Consider the following 22,387-nt stretch of genomic DNA (forward strand, 5'->3'; position numbering starts at 1 on the left):
CATAGAAAATCTCCTTATTTGCCTTCATATTCTTTGCAAAATTAAGGAAAATATACAATGCCTAGTTTGAAAAAAGTATTACTAAATTAATCTAAAATCACAATGATCTTTTAATGCACATGACCAAACAGTACTCTATAAAATGATACAAGGAAGGGTTAGAAAGCATACTCTCTTTAACATCCTCTGAAGAACTCATAGACTAATTAATAGTCATCTAATTTTATATACAATGAAACTGTAGAATGTTGAAAATGAATTGCTTTCTTGTCTTGATATCTTGTCAATATATACATACATGCACAAAGACAGACCCAATAAAAGAGACCAGATTCCTGTTCTCTAATCAAAGATTTAAAGGATTAGAATAATTATGTGGGTAAGCATCAAACATGGAAACATAGCTGAGACTGTAGTTTCTAAAATATCTAAATGTTGGGGAAAATACAAAGGGAGAAGAAATGGGCTCATAGATGGGAATAAAATAGGGTAATCAAAATTTGTTTAACAAATTCCACCTATCTATCTAAAGGTAGTGTCTTGATCAAGAAAAATGTGTAAAACACAGCAATGAAAAAATAACAACTCAATATAATAAGAAATGTCACCAGTCACTGCACCATTGTCAAATGGCAAGAAAAGAGAATGAAGTAAAAGACTCTCTGCTTTTGGCAGAGATACGGTTTTTAGTTTGTGGCTGTAAACCAATTTTTATGTGATAAAGAACTGAGCTAAGCTGAGAGCAATGAGAAAAGGACACTAGAAGCCTCATGTTAGACTTGGAAAATGTATAGTTACAGCAGAACATAAAGGCATCAATATACAACAGGAAAAGCAGAACTAATGCTCTTAGAAGCTGTGAAAATGGAAGTATAACATATTATGTAAGAACTGTTTAATCAAGATGTTACCAATGCAAGATTAACATATATGCCTGGAGTTGATCTTTCATTCACAAGTCTCTTTCAAGAAGTTTACAAATAAATGTTTAAGCCAGCCATTGGTTATTTTCAAAAACAGTGATTCAGCAAATATTTATTAAGCTAATATGTCAGGGGGAAAAAAGCCAGGTACCTGAAATGCAATCATGTATAAGACCTATAATGTGCTTTATTGTAAGTTGCTTACTGTACAGTAGGGAAGACAGATAAATAAATGGGAAGATGAAATAAATATGGACAACACTAGCTGATGAAATCCTACTCAGATATTTTTCTTATTCCATTCTAATCTATTTTTGTTTTTATTTTTAGGTAGGAGATATTGGATTTTGTGTTTCAATTGCATGGATTTGCTATTCATTATGGACACATGGTTAATGTTGCAAAATATAACTCATTCATTGGTATTTTGAATATGTTCTTTCTAGATTTTTTTAATATTAACATTGATAATATGAGGAGAATCAAATGGCATCAAGCTCCCAAAATACTTTTTTAGGAACTTTGGAGTAACTACCTCCTATGAAATTGCCATATATCTCATACTAAGATGAAACTGTTCCAAGACAGGATTTCATACTGGGAATTCAGAGTCAACATTTCATTTTTCCCTTGCTACTGAATGTGCTACAGAAATTATTTCACACTACTTTTTCAATATGATACAGTAATTTTCTTTAATGTATGTGAGCTCAATAAACTAGTGAAAAAACTATCCAGTGTCTAAATCATCTTGGAAACCTATTAAATTTAGCATGGTGTCTACCTCAATAGAGTGTGTATGCATTTGTTATTCTAATAAGGACTTAAGATAAATACACTAAACTGATTGGATCAGAATGCTGTATAGTGGCTTATAAAATGAACAGAAATTACAAGCACATAAGAAAGCTGGCATTCCATTTTTCACAAACCACCAATGAAGATACCTATAACTTGGACTTCTAACTCTATTCCTGTGTGTGCATGCCTAATTAATTCTGATCACCTGCCATCCTCTCCAACCCACACCGTCCAAATGCATCTTTTAACTTTGGTTATGATGAAGGCTACAAACAGGCAGAATACATTTCCATATATTTGCTATGTCATCAATCTAAACTGGAAAGAGAACACAGAGTCAAAGAACTTTAATGACACAATAACATGACCTGATATTATAAAACATGAGCATGAGAATTCTTAGCTCCATGATAAAATTATTCCTCAGCAAAATCACAATCAAATAAATTATTTAAAAATAGTGACCCTGGAGACTAATTTTAGGGAAATATTCTTTCAGTTGTATTGTGTGGAACATTTCCTCAGACACAGAAATACCTTCTACTAAGACTTCTTCAATTTTGAAATTTTAATAAATTTAATAGGACATTCATCTTTTACTTCAAGAAAAATCATTTGCTTTCAATGATGAACAAATTAAATGCTTTACTTCATCAGTGTTTAATTTAAAAAAATTTCTATTCTTCCAATAATACAGTTTTACTTGTTACTGTTACACACAGATATATTCATCTGTGCCAATCGAAATAAGTCAACAATTTTGAGAAAGACTTTTATGAAATTGAAACTTTGACTAACTAGTGAGTGTCTGAATATGATTTGACAGATCTAACAATAGGTTTTTGATATATTTTGAAATATTAAGTAGTATGTAGAGCAAAAATATTTTAACAAATAACTATGATGTTAACTACTTGTGGTAATCATTCCACAATATATACTACATATATGAAATCATTATGTTGTATACCTTAAACGAGTACAATGTTATATGCCAATTATATCTCAATAAAACTGGAGAAAAAATAGAATGAAAAACAAAAGGAAGTTATTCACCATTCTAAAACTCAGAGTTTGGAAAAAAGTCATGGTACAGGGTGACCCAGCACCTACATTTTTGCTCGTGATGAATTAGGAGAGTATAATAAGACAGGTCAGGCAGCCTGCTCTTCTGGTTTGCACCCTTCAGTCCCTTCTCAGTGTGTAAGCTAAGTTAAGGATTGGCCAACCTGACTTGTAATTCTCTGTGGCTGAGGCGCCATTGCTGGGGAGAGGACAATGTAAACCAAGATCCAAAGTGAGGCTATGCCTTAGACTCACAGGTGTCTTCAGCACCAACGAGAGGCAATAGGAAACTGAACCACCTGACATCAGCCTCTGCACAGGCTGAGCTGAGAAAAGAGGAGACTGGCCAGTTTACCAACCAAGGGTATTTGCTGTGGTTGTCAGCAAAGTTCCACTTGGTAGTGACAATGTTGAATTTTACCTGAGTCCTGTGCTCCCAAAACAGCAACAGTCAAGAAATTTCCCAATCTTTTTTATGTTCCCAGAAATGGCTGGCCACAAAGAACCACTCTTCCCTGTATGACTTAGATAAGATTCATGGGTAACCCCTATTTACCCATGACAAGGGCAGACAAAGACTCTCCAAATTCTCATTCTTTATCTCCTAAATGATTCAATGAACTGTTTGTCCCCACTGAGCAATCTGGACAAAATGCCCACTAACTTGGCCAAATTTTAGTTAGGTTTGTTTCCTTCCCCAGGTTCCTGAACATTTACCCAACACTACAGTGCAGAAAAACTCCTTCTTCACAGCCTCTCTTGAGAACTGGCTGGCCTCAGGGAAAAATATTCCCTGATCAACTGTCCAAGAACACTGCCACTCGTCCCACCTCCCCACACCCAGTTATTTCTAGCCTTTTATATGGCTCTCTGCAAAAGAAAAGCTCTTTTCTGATGCCATTTGATACACTTGCAGATCCACTGGTAGATTTTCCATACTGCAATAGTCCCCCTGCCCATATAGCAAGAGTGTCCCTACCCCAACACAATAGTCCTTGCCCCCTTAGTACAATAATCCTTTCAATTAAAAAGGTTTCTCCTTACTAAGTTCAGATTTGTTTAAATTTGTACACACCCAAGGACTAGCCTGAGGAATAAGGTGAGAGTTCTTCCTTTCTCCTAATGGTTCAATCTCAGATAAGCCTTTTCCTCATATCCCTAATGCCAACTGTAAGAGGAGCAAGGGGAAAATGGGGAAAACCTAATATTGAATTATATCTCTAAAGCACTGACTTCAGACTCAAGAGCCTTTCAAAATTATTGGATCAGACAAATTTTTAAATTGATTTTTGCTAAAATAATTTATTCCCACTATTCCTTCTATATTCAGAAGATTTGTTGAAAGAAGGAAGCAAATAAATTTTAGAGAATTAAATAAAATACATATTCTCTGCATCAAAAAAGATGAATAAAAATAATTATTTTGTTGAGTTTGAAGTTAAAATATCTTTATTTTTTTAAAGTTATCAGTATACAGTTATTTACTGTAGAGTGCAATCAAAACCTCCTATATCCCCATTTTTATTATCACTGTTTGTAGTAATAGGAGTAGCAACAGTAACCATATTTACTTCATATTTAATTTATCCATTTGTAATATTTTTATTGGTAGTAATATTTTCTGAGGCCTTACTCACCCAAGGCACTATTCTTTATATCCAATGGCTAATACAACCATCACAACAGTGCTATGAGAAAGGTACTACAGGTGGTCTTGTGGTATAAACTGGGTGGTTTCTCTGTTGTTCTGGTTAAGTAGCAGTCTTAAGACAATCTCTGTGTTCCTGAGTCTTCTTGGTTGGAGTTTTCTTAGCATTTAAATCTATCCCTGCTCCCCATAGAAGCCAAAAACTTTGCCTTGTATCTTTGATTAGTCTTCAGTCTTATCTGGGCCCTTTCCCCAAGATTATTGGACCTGTTTGCTCTCAGTACAGATTCCTGGGCCCAACATGATTTCTCAATATTCATTCAGGGAGTATTTCAGTGGGAATTTTCTTCTCCCTTTCCGCAGCACTCATGGGTCTCTGACTGAGTCCCAGGGAGCAAGAGGGATTCCTATCCCCTCCCCACAGGCAGAAGGGTTTTGCATATATGCTGGCCTCAGAAATAATGGAGTTTTGCCTTGTTCCTAGGGGTAAATTTGTTTCCCATATCCCAGTGACTTTAGGAGTTTGCTTCGTATGAGAGTCTAGAAGTGGCTGGAGCTTCACAACTGTCAAGAGCAGTCAATTACTACATTCATGCCTACACCACTGAAGGATCTCTCTAGTGTTCTGTCATACCTCCAATCATCTTCAAAAGCACCCAATGAAAACTTGTGGGAAACAGCTGTGCGTGAATGCTACGTTCCCTTGTGACCAGGTTTCTGAATAACTTCAAATTGACATGCTAGGGAATTGGTTTACTTGTTTGCCTTGTGACCTCAGCTCTTTGATGGACCAAACAAAACTTTTGATTTTGTAAATTATTCAGCTTTTTCGTATTGGTGGTTGGGACCTATGTTCTCTTGCAACTTTTTATTCCTAAACAGAATAATGTTTATACATCATTAAAAGTGTAGCAATGACTGCATATAAAAAACATGGGATCGGAGACAAAAATTCCATCAGTGGACTCATCAACAGAATAGATCCAACTGAGGCGGTGAACTTGAGGCTAGGTCAAAAGAAGTTTTACAAACTGAAACAAAAAGAGGGAAAAAAGGAATAAATTACAGACGAACAGAGCATTCAAAAGCTATGAGATAATATCAAATAGTCTGTCTAGTATACATAAAATTGGGGTCTCAAAAGGAGAAAAGCAAATAGGCAAAAGAAATATATGAACAGATAATGATCAGGATTTAACAGAGTTGATATCCAAGAATCAAACAAACAAAAAACACCAGTCCAAGAACCCCGGATAACACCATGCAGCAGGATAAAAATGAACAAAAAAATTTAAAAACACACAAATATCTAGAGACCACATTGATAAACTGTTGAAAATGAAAGACAAAGAGGAAATGCTGAAGAAAAGAGGGGTGGGGGAGATGGAAGTGGGGTGGAATATACCACACAGAACAAAAGGCAAGGATTACAGAGCACACTTACTAGAAACTGTGCAACACAAAGACAGTGTAATATCTTGGACATGTTGAACGTACTGAAAGAAAATCAACTTCATTCCAGTGTTTTATGCCCAGTAAAAATATCTTCCAAAAATGGCAGTGAATTGAAGACATACTCAGACAAAAATTATAAGTCTTAAATGCCAGAAAACCTGCTCTATCAATAATGTTAAGGACATTTCTCAGCACAAAAAGTATGAAAAAAAATTGAAATTTGAGTCACCACAAAGAAACAAAGAGCATTAAAATGTAAAACTAAAGGTAACTATAAAATGTAATATAATAAATGCTTAAATTTAAAGATAAGAAATTAAAGATCTAAGCCTCCACCTTAAGAAAATAGAAAAAAGTGAGCAAATTAAACTCAAACCTATCTGAAAGGAGGAAATACAAATAAAATGAGAAAAAAAAATCAAAGAAATGGAAATCAGGAGAAAATAAGAAAAATCAATGAAACTAAAAGTGTAACTTAGATCAATAAAAATGACATACCTCTAGCCAGATGGATCATTAAAAATGAGGGAGAAGATATAAATCACCAATATAAAAAATAAAAGAGAACATAACACTACAGATACCAAAGACAGTAAAAGGATAAGAAAGTAAGATTATGAACAAATATATGTCAATAAATTTGATATTTACATCAAATGGATGCAAAAGAATCTAGCAAAAGGAAGCAATAATTAAATTTGTTTTATAATCATGCTTTGTATCCATTTCCCTGAGCTGTATCCTTGCAACCACACACCACATTAACAGGCTATTAATGATGTTGAGCACCTTTTCATATACCTGCTGACCATCTTGAATCTTCTTTAGAGAAGTGTCTACTAAGTTCTTTCTCTATTTTTTAATCAGATTATTTACTTTTTTGCTGTTGAGTTGTAGGAGTTCCTTATATATCTTAGATAGTAACCCCTATACAAAAGACTTTTAGCTTGATGTAGTCCCAGTTGTCTCTTTTTGCTTTTGTTGCCTGTGCTTTGGGGGTCATATCAAGGAATTCATTGCACAACATATACATGTATCAAAATATCAACAAGTATATCTTAAATAAATACAACTTTTACATGTCAAAGATATTTCAACAAAATTGTTTAAAAAAAAAAGCCTCCCCATTCAACTCCCATTCCATCTTCTTCAATTGCAGATTTTGATCATTTCTTCTTCTTTTACTCTAAGAGATTAATAATATTAAACACATTTTTAGTGGAACTTAAGAGAATAGATGTACTTTTGTACAAGCATTATCATTATTTGCTGATGGAAAAACTCACAAGAAAACTGAACAGAAGGGTAATTATGACTCGAAATATCTATAAAATTCACACTGACTACTCCTAAAAGTGACTTTCTGAAATGTTTTAATATTTTATATTTATCTGAATACTACATTAACTCATCCCAACAAACTCTGTCACTTTTGCTTCTCTATTATCTTCAAAGTCCAGATCAAGCCTCACTTCCTAACATTTTTCTAGTCTGCTGCCACCACCCACTGTACTCTCCCTCCTCTGAATTGATTAATTTGTACTATTTATTTCTCATTTAATACATTTTGTTCATACTAGTCAATTAGCCTATGTACTGATTCGGCGATTAAAATTAGAAAGGTCTGAAGAAAATAGCTGTTAGGAAAATAATTAAGATAAATGAAAAACTTGTAATGCTAGGTGAGGTTTATGCTAGATAATAAAAGCCAAAAATCTGATTTATTTATCAAGTTTGATTTCTTTAAAGAAAACACAACATGGTGGGGTTCCCATATTAACAAAACTTGTCCATGACCTCAGCTTTATAAATACCATCATTTAGAAGCCAGCAGAGGTTTGAAAATTAAAAACAAAAAACCCCCAAAAAACCAGTAAAGGAAAAAGAAAATGTCTGAAGAGTACTCTTTATAAAAGCAGCACATTTTAATAGCCATATCATCTTTTTTCAAAATCTAGTTCTGCTTTATCATTTGAACTTAGGAGAAATTAATGAATCTATCTGTGCCTCAGTTTTCTCATGTAAAATGAGGACTATCATAATATCTATCTTACAGTGTTTATGTGTTCATTAAATAGCACAATACCTGGGATATTGTAAATGCTCAGTACAGATTTTTGATTAATATAGTAAAAAACTTCAAGTAAAAAGATTTTTAAATTTTTTCTTTGGATAACTCAGACACATTTCTCCATCCATGTAACCAGAGTTGGTAATAGGGGGTCAACTTTAATTATGAATTACGCTCAGATCATAGTACACTAAATCCTTTTTAGCTCAGAATAGACTAGCAGGTCCTATAGAACTTCCCAACTTATTAATAACCATAAAATTCTTCTCCTAGCTTGCAAAGATCAAACATGAATGAAGTCCATTAATCTGGTACCATCATTACACAAGGTGTAGTATTTTCCTCCACTGCATTTCCTTTGAAATCACCACATCGTTAAATAAACATTGATCAATTACCACAGATATATGGATTGTGTTGTCTTGTCAACTGGTTCAGATGAGATATTTATCTTCTTTTAATACATTTTGACATTGTGAATATTAGCTTCAGTCTGAAGCAAGCCAGTTCAACAAAGGAAATTAGTAAATCTTGAGTAGCCTTTGGAGATGTCCCTTTTGGACCTTGATGATTAGAATTTTGTCCCTCCAAAGCCCTCCTGTGATTGCTCCCATCCAGAATTATCATTATTAACAAACACTTCAGTTAGGAAAAAGTGGACAGAAAATTGAGTCCAAATTTGGAACACTGAATTGGTAGTGAGGACCAAAAGGAAGGCAGTGTCTGTAGGGATAGAATGAAAAACTATGAGGGGAAAAAACGTAAGACAATGTCAAAGGCAAGCCCTCTACTTAAGAATGTCTTAGAAGTATGATCATAGCATGCTCATCAAATCTATTTCCTAATTTCTCTTTGGCAACTCAGGTCCTAAGAACTTCTTCCCAATGGCCATCAAGGAAACATGCAAAATCTGACAATCTGAAGGAATTTGAAAGTAAATAGGAACAGAACATCTCCATGGTGTCAGAGGAAACACTAAGGAAAAATATACAATCAGCTTTTTAGTAATATTTTAAAGGCAGGTTAAGCTATCTCCTATCACTAAAATTTATAACTAATTTATTAACTTCAAATGATGCTATTAAAATATAATTTTATAAGAATCAACCAAACAATGTTTCTTCAGGAATGAGCTTAAAATATGAAAATTCACTTTGTGGAGGTAGAAAACCACTGACTATTTCCAAATAGGGTAAAAAGCTTTTATGACGTTACATTCCAAAGTAAGTTACAGTCCAGAATTCAGTTACATGTTTAGCTTGGGCAGGAAAGAGCAAAGGGGAGAGCCTACTGGAAAAGGGAACTTTATAAATAAAACTTTGATAGTAAAGAAAACCAATGATAGGACTTCCCTGGTGACACAGTGGTTAAGAATCCACCTGCCAATGCTGGGGACACATGTTCGATCCCTGGTCTGGGAAGATACCACATGCCGCTGAGCAACCTAAGCCCATGCGCCACAACTACTGAACCTGCGCTCTAGAGCCTGAGAGTGACAACTACTGAGTCCATGTGTCACAACTACTGAAGCTGCGTGCCTAGAGCCTATGCTCCAAAACAAGAGAAGCCAGCACAATGAGAAGCCTGCCCACTGCAACGAAGAGTAGCCCCCGCTCGCAGCAACTAGAGAAAGCCCGCGCAAAGCAATGAAGACCCAACACAGCCAAAAATAAATAAATAAAAATAAATTTTAAAAAAACAATGATATTGTAATTGCAGTAATATAGACAGCCTTAACTATAATATTGGGTGGTATACAATTATTTATTTCAAAGTTATTTTGATTGATTTCATAGGTAATTTCTTCATTAACTTATGCTGTCATTAAGTCAACAAATATTTATTGAGTATATACTATTCCCCAAACTGGTGTTATTATTTAAAATATGTAACTCTTATGCAAAGAACACAGTTTATGGCGTTTATGTGTGTGTGTGTGTATACACGTGTATATTTATATAAAATTTTAAATGATTCAAATTTTATTTTAAAACAATAAGTTTCAGAAATGCTATTTAAAGCATTTCTCTTTTATTACAATATAGCCCAGGATACTTATGACACTTAAAGAGCCAAAATACATTTCTGTGTTTGTGTTTATCTGCCCTGGAGGGATACAGTGATAAATGGTGAGTAGGATGCATGGATTCACATATTAAAGGTATTCAAGTAAAAACTAACAAAATTAAGCATGCTGCCTTTGGCTCAGTAAGCACAGAAACAGTATTTGGAAAACCTAGAGTGAATCATGACAGTAATATGCCAAAATCTGGGTCATTGGAAACCGAGTCTTTAAACTGCAAAGGTACGTCTATCCATTTATTCTAAACTAAATGACTCGATTCTAAATTAGGATTGCTACTCTCTCTGCAGTAATACTAAGATAAGTTTAACTGCTGAGACCTTAAGTACCTCTACATCTGGGAAAATAAGTGCTACATTAGCAAAGCAAAACAGTTATAGTTTTTAAAAAAACAGTTGTTACATTTTTTCCAGTGCCAGAGCTGCTGCACTGTGACAAAAATATTCTTCCATGCCTAAAAGATTTAAGTACATCTTTATACATCTAACAATACTAAACACACACAAACATACAAACACACACACACTCACTCAATCCCTCTCTCCCTCCCTCCTTCTTCTCCTTTTCCCTCTCCTTCTCCCTCTCTTTCTTTCTTCCTTTCTTCCTTTCTTCCTTCCTTCCTTCCTTCCTTTTCTCTCTCTCTCAGATAAACCAAATATCTCAGCCACCTCTGTATTTGCAGGTTTTCCCCCCACCATTAGACAGAATTTTAAATGATCACATTTCATTTAGTCAGCTTTGTACCACCTCACCCCTCAAAAAAGAGTGTATCAACTTTATTAGCCTTATAGAGAGTGAAAACCAGTATTTCATTCCCAAATGAACTTCACTGACATGTTTTTAAAGTTTATCATTGTACAATAGCACATTTTAAACATAAACATCTATATTTGGCTACATGTTGGGAACGTAATTAGATACATAATATGATACATATAATCTTTTTAAGAATACAGCTTTAAATACTATGATATTTGGAAAAATCAATCAGATGTCTTTACTTAATAGTGATAATGTAAAATAGGATCTAAGATATATGTAAATTTTTATTTGCCATTAATAAAATATTTTATTACTTTAACCATTTTTAACCAGTGAACAGGATTGGATAAGTAAAGCAATGCAATATTAAGGATGTCTAACCACATAACCACTTTATTTCAATATGCCATAAAATTTTACTAGCTGTATGGCTTTGGACAAGTTATTTAACTCCTTTGTGCCACAGTTTTATACTCTAATAATAATATAAAAATTTACTACATTGAGTTATTATGATTAAATGAGAAAATATTTGTACAACTTTCAGAATAATATCTTATGTTTAATGTACTGAGTTTCTAAAAGGAAATTTAAAATAGAAAAGAAAATTTATCAGCACATAAAATTCCTGTGCAAAGCTGAAATGCCCAAGGTGAGCTCTCACTCATGGGGTACAGCTGTTCTTTTCTTTAAGCTTCATCTTAATTTTGTATCTCCATCACTAGTGTAAAATTTTTTGGAGCAAATATGTTCTAGTTTTATGTCTTTTTTAAATGTCCTATGATGGGCAATATATGGCTGGTAAAGCAAGCGTTTAATAGATTCTTGTTGAAACAGTGCATTTGAAAATTAACAATGGGGCTTATTCTACTAAAATGAAATAATTGTAAATAGATGTATTCCTAAATGATATATTTTAGTATATGTTTCATTAAAAGAAACATTTTAATACAGTTACATTGTACATAAGTATTTATTATTAATGAATACACATAGCATTAACAACTAGAACTTGGAAATGACTATTTTATGAAAGAGCTTCAAAAAGTATGGTAGAATTTTCCATATAATAAAAAATTGTTATTAAAAAATACATATGTATGAGGCACTATCACTTCCAGCCAAGATGAAGTCACAGGGCCTAGATTTATCAATCCACCAAAACAACTAAAAACTGAGCAAAACATGAAACAAAAGTTTTTAAATTAGTGGACATCAGGCTACAAAGGACAGTGATACCTGAGGGACAGGAAACAAACAAAGTGAGCCCAACAACTGCCTGAGCTCATAGCCTCAAGAAAATTTCTAGACCACAGCAAAGGAAGGGGAACAGGAGAATCCAGCATACTCCTTTAGTATTCCCTGTAAAGTACTCAGCAGAGTAGTGATCAGTGAACGTGTGTGACTAAATTATCAAAAGCAGGAGAAAGAAACATATGAAAGATGTAGACACACCACTCACCAAGGTTTACTTAAGGCTTCCAAGACCACTGACTCTTCTTAACACTAAAATGGAAAAGTTCATAAGAGGGCATTAAGTGAATACTTAGAACAGTTTGCAAAAGAAAAAATGAGTAAACTTGAAGAAATAGCACCAGAAACTCTCAAAATGAAACACAGAGAGAAAAAAACTGAAAAAAAAATAATACAGTGATCATCAGTAACCTACGGGAAAATTTCAAGAAGTCTTATACTTGTATAATTGAAGTCCACAAAGAAGATAGGAGCAGAAAAATATAATGGTTCAATTTTTTTTCTGAATTCAAAGAAAACTATAAACCCAAGGATACAACAATTTTAACAAACCCCAAGCACAAGAGATATGAAGAGAATTAGAACAGGGCACATCATAAGTAAACTGCTTGAAACCAGGGAAAAAGGATAATGTCTTAAAAACAGCTAGAGGGAAAAAAGAAATTAGATACAAAGGAACAAAGATAAGGAAACAAGTTGATTTGTCATCAGAAACAATGCAAGCCAGCAGACAATAGATCAACATTTTTTAAATACTGAAAGAAAAACTGTCAACTAATGATTTTCTTAATGAAAATAACAATGAAAGCAAAGATAAAATAAAAACATTTTCAGGCATACAAAAGATTAAAAAATTCATCACCAGCAGAACTACATTACAAGTAATGCTAAAGGCAGACCTTCAGGTATAAAGTAAATGATCCAAGATGGAAATATGGATTAACACAAATGCATGAAGAGGTCTACAAATGGTAACTATGTGGATAAATATAACACATTTTTTATATGATGTAAAGGTCTTTAAAACACAATTGACTATTTAAAGATAAAAATAATGATGTAGTATAGGGTTATAACATATCCAGAAGTGAAATGTATGTCAACAACAACACTCAGGCCAGGAGAAGAAAAATGGGAATGTAATATAAGGTTCTTATACTATTTCAAAGTGGTATAATTTCACTTACAGGTATACTATAAGTTAAATATGACTACTATAAACCCTAGAGCAATCTCTAAAATAATACAGCAAAGTCAAAAAATGAGTCAACCAAAAGGCAAAAGAGAATCATAAAATGCTCAATTAATCCAACAGAAACCAGAACAAGAAAATGAAGCATAGATAGGACAAACAGAAAATAGCAAGATGGTAGATTAAAATTTAACCACACCAAAAATCACTTTAAATAAAAATAATCTTAACCAAATTAAAAGACAGAGACATTTAGATTAAACAAAGTTTTTTTAATGTATGGTATATCTATGGTATATCCATATAATGGAATACTACTCAGCAATGAAAAGCAATGAACTATTGATAAACAGAATCATGGATAGTTCCCATAACATTATGCTGAGTTAAAGAAGCAAGACCAAAAATGGACAAAATATTGTATGATTCCATATATGTTAAGCCTCTAGAAATGCAAACTAATATAGTGAGAGGATTACCAATGTTTGCCTGGGGATAAAGTTGCAAACAGGAAATACAGGAGGGAGGAATACAAAGGGGCAAAAGATAATTTTGGAGGTATGATTATCATCTTGATTGTGGTTATGGTTATATATATGTCAAAATGCATCAAATTGTTCAATTTAGACTTATGTAATTTATTGTATGTCATTTATACAATAATGAAGCTGTTAAAAATGCATGTGTAAATTATTTTGCTTGATTGCTTTGGTCATTTACCACTATCATAAAACTCTTACTAGTTAGAGTTAAAAAAAACACAAATATTACAACTGTCTTCAGATAATGCTGCATGGTATGGGAGAAAGCATAATGTGAAAAAGAATTAGGAGCTCTTGGTTCTAGCTTTGGTTTTGCAATGATAGGCTCACTGATTACAGTTAAATCACTGAATGATTCAAGCCTTCAGCTTACTCACCTACACAGTAAAAGGGCTGCAGGAGATCATTGGTCCTCAACCTTGTTTGGAGTCATGGAACAATTTGGGCTACTAGTTTTTAGGACTGGGCGATTAAGGGGACTGAAGGATCACCAACAGAATGCTCTGTAGAGAAACAAAATCTTCACCCCATATCAAAACCACATAGTAATTATTAAACAACCCACACTTAACATGCCATTTCATTGTCTTTCTGTTATGTCCTTTCATCTTTACGTTATTCTCTTATATACACAAGAGGCAAAGTTCTCATACGTTCCAGGAAATACGATCTCCTTCCTTGGAACTGGTTTGACCTTACTGTTAGATTTACCACTTACCATCAGGATTAGTACCCAAAACTACAACATACTATACAACCTACTTTAAAGTGTCCCAGGAACACTGTACGTAGAGAGTATTAGCAAAGTTAAAGTACATGTTTCTCAAAATTTGAATAGTTTTCCTGTGAAGTCATTAAGATCACTGTATTAAGTAATCTCTAAGACTGGTCTGTTTCAGACCACTATTTTTAAATCTGTAAAATTTGAAAAATCATACCTTACATTCTATTTTGTTGTGTTAAAGAGATAAAGGCTATATATAGCCGACATACAATAAATGTAAAATCTGCTCATCTATGAGATACTAGTAGTTTTGTGTCCATGAACATTACTCAGATTATAGATGTAATTCTGAAATATGGCAAACCTTTCTAAGAATTCCAAGCAATTCTTTATATTTAGAAATATTTCACAAAGCATAGTCTCTCTTAAAGGTGGTTGAGGACTTGCTTTGACATTACTGAAATAAATTTGTATCTTTCTCAGAAATGAATAACAGGTTGCACTATTTTAATGCTTATAGATTGGTATTATGATTTTTTATTATTTTTTATTGAGGTATAATTGACATATAACGTCATATTAGTTTCAGGTGTACAACATAATGATTTGATATTTGTATATATTGCAAAATGATCACCACCATATCTGTCACTTTCTACTAGCTGAGTGACTTTGGAAAAGTTATTTAATTCTCCAAGTTTTAATTTTCTTCTCAAAAATATCCAACTACAATTATAGTACCTGTTCAGAGTGATTATTGAATGATTATATTAGCCAATGATGAACATCTTAACATGGTAAGTACTATATAATAAGCACTCAATAAATATTAAATAACAATATTATTTGTATCTCTACTACCTAGTAAAATGCTTGTATATAATTGTATTTCAATTTGTGTTGGGTTGATAAACTAATTTATCCTCTTAGTTTGGATAATAGCTGACATAGCCTGGGCTCAAGACAATCTCTTATATGTATATTATTGATAATCTAGCTTTTCTTTGGCTCAAGTTTTCATATGCTCTACAGGTAAGTTTGCATTTCACATCATTAATGAAATTTTAATATGATCATTCCATAGCACACATTTCCGAGGCATACTATGTTTAAAAGGCTTCTAAAATATTACTTATTCAATTTTTTAAGGAACTACCATATGACGCAGCAATCCGACTACTGGGCATATACCCTGAGAAAACCGTAATTCAAAAAGAGTCATGTACCACAATGTTCATTGCAGCTCTATTTACAATATCAAGGATATGGAAGCAACCTAAGTGTTCATCGACAAATGAATGGATAAAGAAGATGTGGCACATATATACAATGGAATATTACTCAGCCATAAGAAGAAACAAAACTGAGTTATTTGTAGTGAGGTGGATGGACCTAGAGTCTGTCATACAGAGTGAAGTCAGAAAGAGAAAAACAAATAGCGTACACTAACATATATTGAATCTAAAAAATAAGGTTATGAAGAACCTAGGGGCAGGACAGGAACAAAGACGCAGATGTAGAGAATGGACTTGAGGACACAGGGAGGGGGAAGGGTAAGCTGGGACAAAGTGAGAGAGTGGCACGGACTTATATATATTACCAAACGTAAAATAGATAGCTAGTGGGAAGCAGCCACATAGCACAGGGAGATCAGCTCGGTGCTTTGTGACCGCCTAGAGGGGTGGGAGAGGGAGGGTGGGAGGGAAATGTAAGAGGGAGGAGATATGGGAACAGATGTATATGTATAACTGATTCACTTTGTCATAAAGCAGAAACTAACATACCACTGTAAAGCAATTATACTCAGTAAAGATATTTAAAAAAATAAAATAAAATAAAATATTACTTATTCAAGATAAAACTCTGGGACCAGTTTTAAGCCTAGTTTCACAGACACTACAATTAGCAAATGGAGAATAAAATTTAAAAGCTAAACAGTCTAACTGGTTTAACAGAAAAATAAGTGTGACAGGAAAAAAGGGGGTTGGAGGTAAGAATGAAATATAGAAGAAAATAATAGAAGCAAAAATCTGAAAAATTCTTAAACAAATGGAAAAATAAAGGACTATCTAGTTTTTAAAAATTATTGTTTTGAAAGTCAATGAAAATCTAAATGATAAAAATAATATAAAGGGTTTTGCCAGTACAGCATCTTTCTTTTATCTATATTGTCTATTGCCCAATAGATGTAAACTAATGAAATCTTCAATTCTGTGTGTTTATTATCACATTTATAATTCAAGATTTATGCAAATGTATTAGATGCTTTTCACATTAGTGGAAATGGGTAGAAAATTGAACTAATCTCTGTATTAACATTTCACAACCTCATTATTTAATCTATTGGCACCTAATTTAATACTAAGACTAAACAGAAGGACATGTCAAACAGGATTTTCAAGCAAATAAGATTATGATGCTTTATGAACTGCAAATAAACATTTAATTGGATACTTCTAAAAAAAAAGATCCAATTAGAGGGATGTAAGCTCTTCCTTAATGAAGACTTGGATGAAACTACAAGGAAAGTACATCATTCACATCCCTAGTGCTTTTCTTCTGCTGGTGAATTATAATGCCTCTATGTAAATAATTTTTCAAATAGGCTCCATAATATCAATGTGCAAACAAATTAAGCAATCTGGTGAAATGAGACTTTATACCAGGATTATGATATTTTCCTGTTTTGGTATATATGTAATCCCATCTCAAAATGCTCTTTAATGAAAAGTTATTGATTTTAATTGAGTAAATTCTTCATGAGTTTGTATATGTTCTCTCTGCCTGATATTTCCTTTACTTCCCTTTCTACTTTTCTGACAAATATTCCAATTTATCTTTCAAAACTGCACAGGAGAATTTATTTCTATGAAGCACTTCCTTTAACTTCCTATGAGAATTAGGCACTTTTCTGTACAATGGTCATATTTTATACATATTCCTATTCTTAAGTAAATCAATTCCTTTAATATTCATGTGCTTACATTTCTAGTCCCCCTTTGAGACTGTAAGCTCCTTGAGATCAATGATCTTGTCCTCTTCTTTCTGAATTCTTTGGAGCCTAACACATGCTATCAAATGGTGGATGAACTGAATATGATATGTTGTATTTATACATTACCTTTTTTTTATTGAGGAGTTCTGACATTCTTAAAACTTACAAACAGTGTTAGTAGGCATTATATTCTTTTGTTATCAGAAGAAAATAATTAAATATATTATCCTAATTCATACAGACTAGAAAGTGGGTAGAGAAAAAGTTAATATATCTACTTAAACCCTTCTGGTATGGAAGGGTATAGATTTATGTCTAATGTTTATGTCTAACTGAGATGCTCTGCAACCATTGCTTGAATTGGGGTTAGGATAGGAAAGACAATGTAGTAAAAAAGCCTCAGAATACTGTTGCTACTAACACAAAAGGCAAGGTGAAAGCCGTTTCAACCAAGCTATGTTATTTTCACTCCCTTTCCCATGACTTTGGTTCTTGCTATGACAGCCTTGATTCTCAATTTGTTCATGACAGATTACAAACTATATAATAAGCTCAGAAGAAATGGTGGAGATAAGAGGAAGATCGTGTTCTCTAAAATTTAGGAAAGCATATTTTATGAATGTTTGAGAATGGGATGGAGATGAGTACCTGAAAATGATTTATTACATAAATGGGTGGAGGGGAAAAACAGTCATTTCAATGGAAGAGAAGTAGAGGAAAGGGGAAATTGGGATATGTTATTTCTTTATTGGCTTATTAAGAGACATTATTTTGTATGCTATTGGCTTGAGAAATATTATTATTATACGTCATAATTCCCACAGTGAACCAGTGTTAAATAAACTATTGACAAAGACAATTTCAGTCTATGAGCATAATTTGCCAAAAAAAAATTGGTAGAGTCATCAACCTGACCCAAAGTAGTAATAATATTAGTTGGTGCTGTGGGACATACCACACTCCATGTCAAATTTGAAATACAGGTTAGAGTTAATTGAATTCCTTACACTCAGAGGATGGATGATCAACCCAGAGAAGGTCCAAAGACCCTAAACTACAGTAAAATTTCTGGGCATAACTTGGTCCTCCGATGGTAGGAAGAAACCAGAGCCAGTCATAAACAAGATAGACTGCATACCAACTCCTACCACAAAATAAGCTCAGAAACTGATAGGACAGTTTGAACACTGGAAACAGCATAAACCACATTTGGGTATAATATTAAAACCCACCTATGAAATAACTAGAAAAAGTAGGGAATTTAGATGGAAAGAGACTCAAGCAGCCTTTACTTATTTGAAAAATGCTATCAGAACTTTTGACACATTAGCTAATAGGAACTCCAAATAAACACTCAAGTGTCTATATTTACAAGGATTTGCAACATGGTCACTGTGGACTAAAACACCAAAGGATCCCAAAATTTACCTGATTGAGTTTTGGACTAGGAATTTTCTGTGGTCTAAGAACAGATAGCCTTGAAAAGTTTGCCCTATAAAATACAGAGCCACTAACAGAAAATAAATCATTTATACTTAAACTCCAACAGCCTGTCCTGGACTGGGTAAGACAGACCCCTGACAAACCAAGGGAAACCACCCCTGACTATGAAGTCCTAACAAAGAAATGGTGTATTTCCAAGCAGGACATATGGATGGGTGGTCAAATCCCTGCATTAACTGAGAAAATCTCAGCAATGCCAATAGTGGAGTTGCTAGAGTTTCAGAGGGTTGAGCCTATTCAAGCCTTAGGAGTGGAGCAGTGGGGACCACCCTGGTCCATAGCACTCAACAACACATGGTTTACAGATGGATTAACCTTCATGACACCATCCAGAGTACGCTGGCAGGCTGTGGGCTTGAGGACTAATGACAGTTTAACCCTGACAGAATCAGGCTCTGGAGAATCAGCACATTCTGCAGAACTAATAGCCATAAAATTCACAGTTGAATCATCTGTTAAGGAAAATCAGAATGAGGTAGACCTTTTCTTGGAATAGCTATTTGATCAGGAACATGGCAGGAAAATGACTAGAATATAGGAAATAAGGACATATGGCAGAACACAGCACTGGCTGACATACCCATATTCATCACACATGTCTCCACATATCAGAAGAGTGACTGTGAAGTAACCAAATTTAATAGCTAGGTAGGCAAATTCACCAGGAAAAATGTACGAAGTGAGAATTCCCAAGATGTATCTTAAGAAACACAATGATTCATGGGTAAGGAAAAAACCAATTCAAAAGATAACCATACATAAACAGGAAGGACAATGGAACATAAAACCTGAACAAACAGATATTCCAAAGGATAGGATCATTATATATGGGCACATCACCAAAAAGGTTATCCCAGTATACAAGACACTAGAACCTGGTTAGAAGAAGAAACATGTATATACCTACAAAATACCTCCAATTTCAAATTAAGACATAGGAGAACTGCTAAAAGTTTAAAGCTTGGAAGTCATTAATAAATACTCCAGATAAGGTCAAAGCTGAGATACCCTTCCAAAGTAATACAAATTGATTACAGAGGGTCCTTGCCTATATCAGAAAATAAACTATATGCAAGCACCATTGTAGTCTCATGGTCAGGAATAGGATTACTCTACCCCTGAATGAAAACTGATCAAAAATCTACCAATCAGAGCATCGGAAATCTGTATGGCTTGCTATGGTATCCCAACCATCACAGAGTCAGATCAGGGAACCCATTTCACAGGAGACATAATACGAGATTGAAACAGAATATAATGTGGAATTTCCACTTACTCTACAACCCAACTGCCTCTTGATCAACTGAAAGGTATAATGGCTTGCTCAAGCAAAAACTTAGGTTGATTACTAACAATCTAGATATAGAAGCTTGGACTAAAGCAATCTGGGAGGTGACGAGAACTCTGAACTACAGATATAGAAGGGATGAAAAAACTCCTATTGAATTAATATTGCAGGCACCTAAAGAGATAAGAATTAGCACTAGCAATACCACGTAATCTACATTAGAAGGGAAAGTATTAATCAAGAAACATAATGATATATACATATATATGTATATATCATGGAGATATATACATGGTGCTAGGGAAATTATAGCATCTGCCACTAATAAAACCTATTGGTGACTAAAGGAAAAAGCATATTAAATCAAATTAAAGAAAAAAATATGATGTTTCTATAAAATTTTCAAGCATTAACACCATCTTCTATAGTATCAATACTGTATATAAGTGCTAAAAACATGGATATTTACTCTATATATGATGGCAAGACACAGTTTCATATGGCATCATTATTAGATGCCTAATATTTAGCCTGGCATGGTATAGGGTAATTGGGCTTGGGGCAACATTGCAGTAAAGGTTGTAATAGTTATAGATTTCCTTAGGTAGCAAGAACAACAACTACAAAGAATTAGAAATTTATAGGACACTATCTTTATTTTGCAGGCATGAACCCGCTATGAAATTTGAACCCTATAAATTTTGCTAAGTGGGTCAGTGCAGCATGCTGTCTACTGGCCACACTATTATTCACTACTGGATGCCACACTCATTGCAGCTATGGATACTCCACAGATAGTGCCAACAACAGCATTTGTGCCACCTTTCGAAACTGGAATGCCACCCTCTGGTCAGGATATGACTCCACCCTTTATGACATCATCCACTTCCCTTCTACATACCACACTGGTGGTACTATGCCAGATACTCTAAATACAAAAAAAAAAAAAATGAGAGACTATATTTTCTCTCTATACACAGAACCAAAAAGTACATTTGTAGAAATACAGCAATGCTTCACCCTTGCAGGATGCTCTTTGAATTCATTTTACCAACTGGCAGGACAAAAGATGATAATTCTAATGACACACATAGAACCACAACCTGAAACACGTAGGTCATGTGATTGGAACTTGGAGGCCTCATCGAACAGACTATATCAACTGACCATGTGGCAATGGATATCAGTATGGGTCAAAAATAGGAGACTGTGAAGAAGTCTATTATGATTATGAGAAAGAGGAAATAAAGAACACCACAGAGGGAACAGAAAACCACACAGACCACATAGAGACTCATCATTCCAAATGATATATTTAAGAGACCCTGTTGATTCCACCAAAAATGTATCTGAAATAAACTACAAACTATCTCCACTTCCATACAAATATCACCTACATTTAGAAGTTCCATGAGAATATAATACCACTGATAGCAAAGAGGTTAGACTTTATGTCACAGAATGGCCTAACCTGATCTTTATGGTAATTTTGTGTGTGTGTGTGTGTGGTACGCGGGCCTCTCACTGCTGTGGCCTCTCCCGTTGTGGAGCACAGGCTCCGGACACGCAGGCTCAGCGGCCATGGCTCACGGGCCCAGCCGCTCCGCGGCATGTGGGATCTTCCCGGACCGTGGCACGAACCCGTGTCCCCTGCATCGGCAGGTGGACTCTCAACCACTGAGCCACCAGGGAAGCCCTATGGTAATATAACTATACAGGAGACAACCACTGCCACATCCAGTGTGGAATTCTATAACCTAGCTATTTCAAACCCTACACTAATTCTCTTTCATATTCAGAACTCACTGGCAGCACATAATTTTTCTATTGGTATAACAAATCTAAATTATGAAACATATAAGCATGGCTTATCTCATACATGTAAGTACCCCACAAGTTACTCAAAACTTGTGGGGTACACAAAACTTGTGTAAGGTTATGTCTGTCATATGTCAAATAGTAAGGTTATGTCACTGGGGTGAAGCCCAGTGGTTTCTGAACAAAATAACAATGGTGCAATAATGAGGAATGATGCGTGGCCAGGTAAAATATAACAAGTAGCTATATGCCCATCTTCAATA

The 22,387-nt window shown here is 34.2% G+C and overlaps 1 protein-coding gene across 3 annotated transcripts in view; it reads right to left on the reverse strand.

Moving 5' to 3' along the window:
- GRID2 (glutamate ionotropic receptor delta type subunit 2) overlaps positions 1–22,387 on the reverse strand; it is a gene marked incomplete at its 3' end in the record, with an annotated part of 1,368,259 nt that overhangs the window by 1,202,483 nt on the left and 143,389 nt on the right. The window lies entirely within an intron of this gene.

Source organism: Mesoplodon mirus (genome assembly GCF_964341445.2).
Source record: "Mesoplodon mirus genome assembly, chromosome: 2".
NCBI classification, from domain to species: Eukaryota; Metazoa; Chordata; class Mammalia; order Artiodactyla; family Ziphiidae; genus Mesoplodon; species Mesoplodon mirus.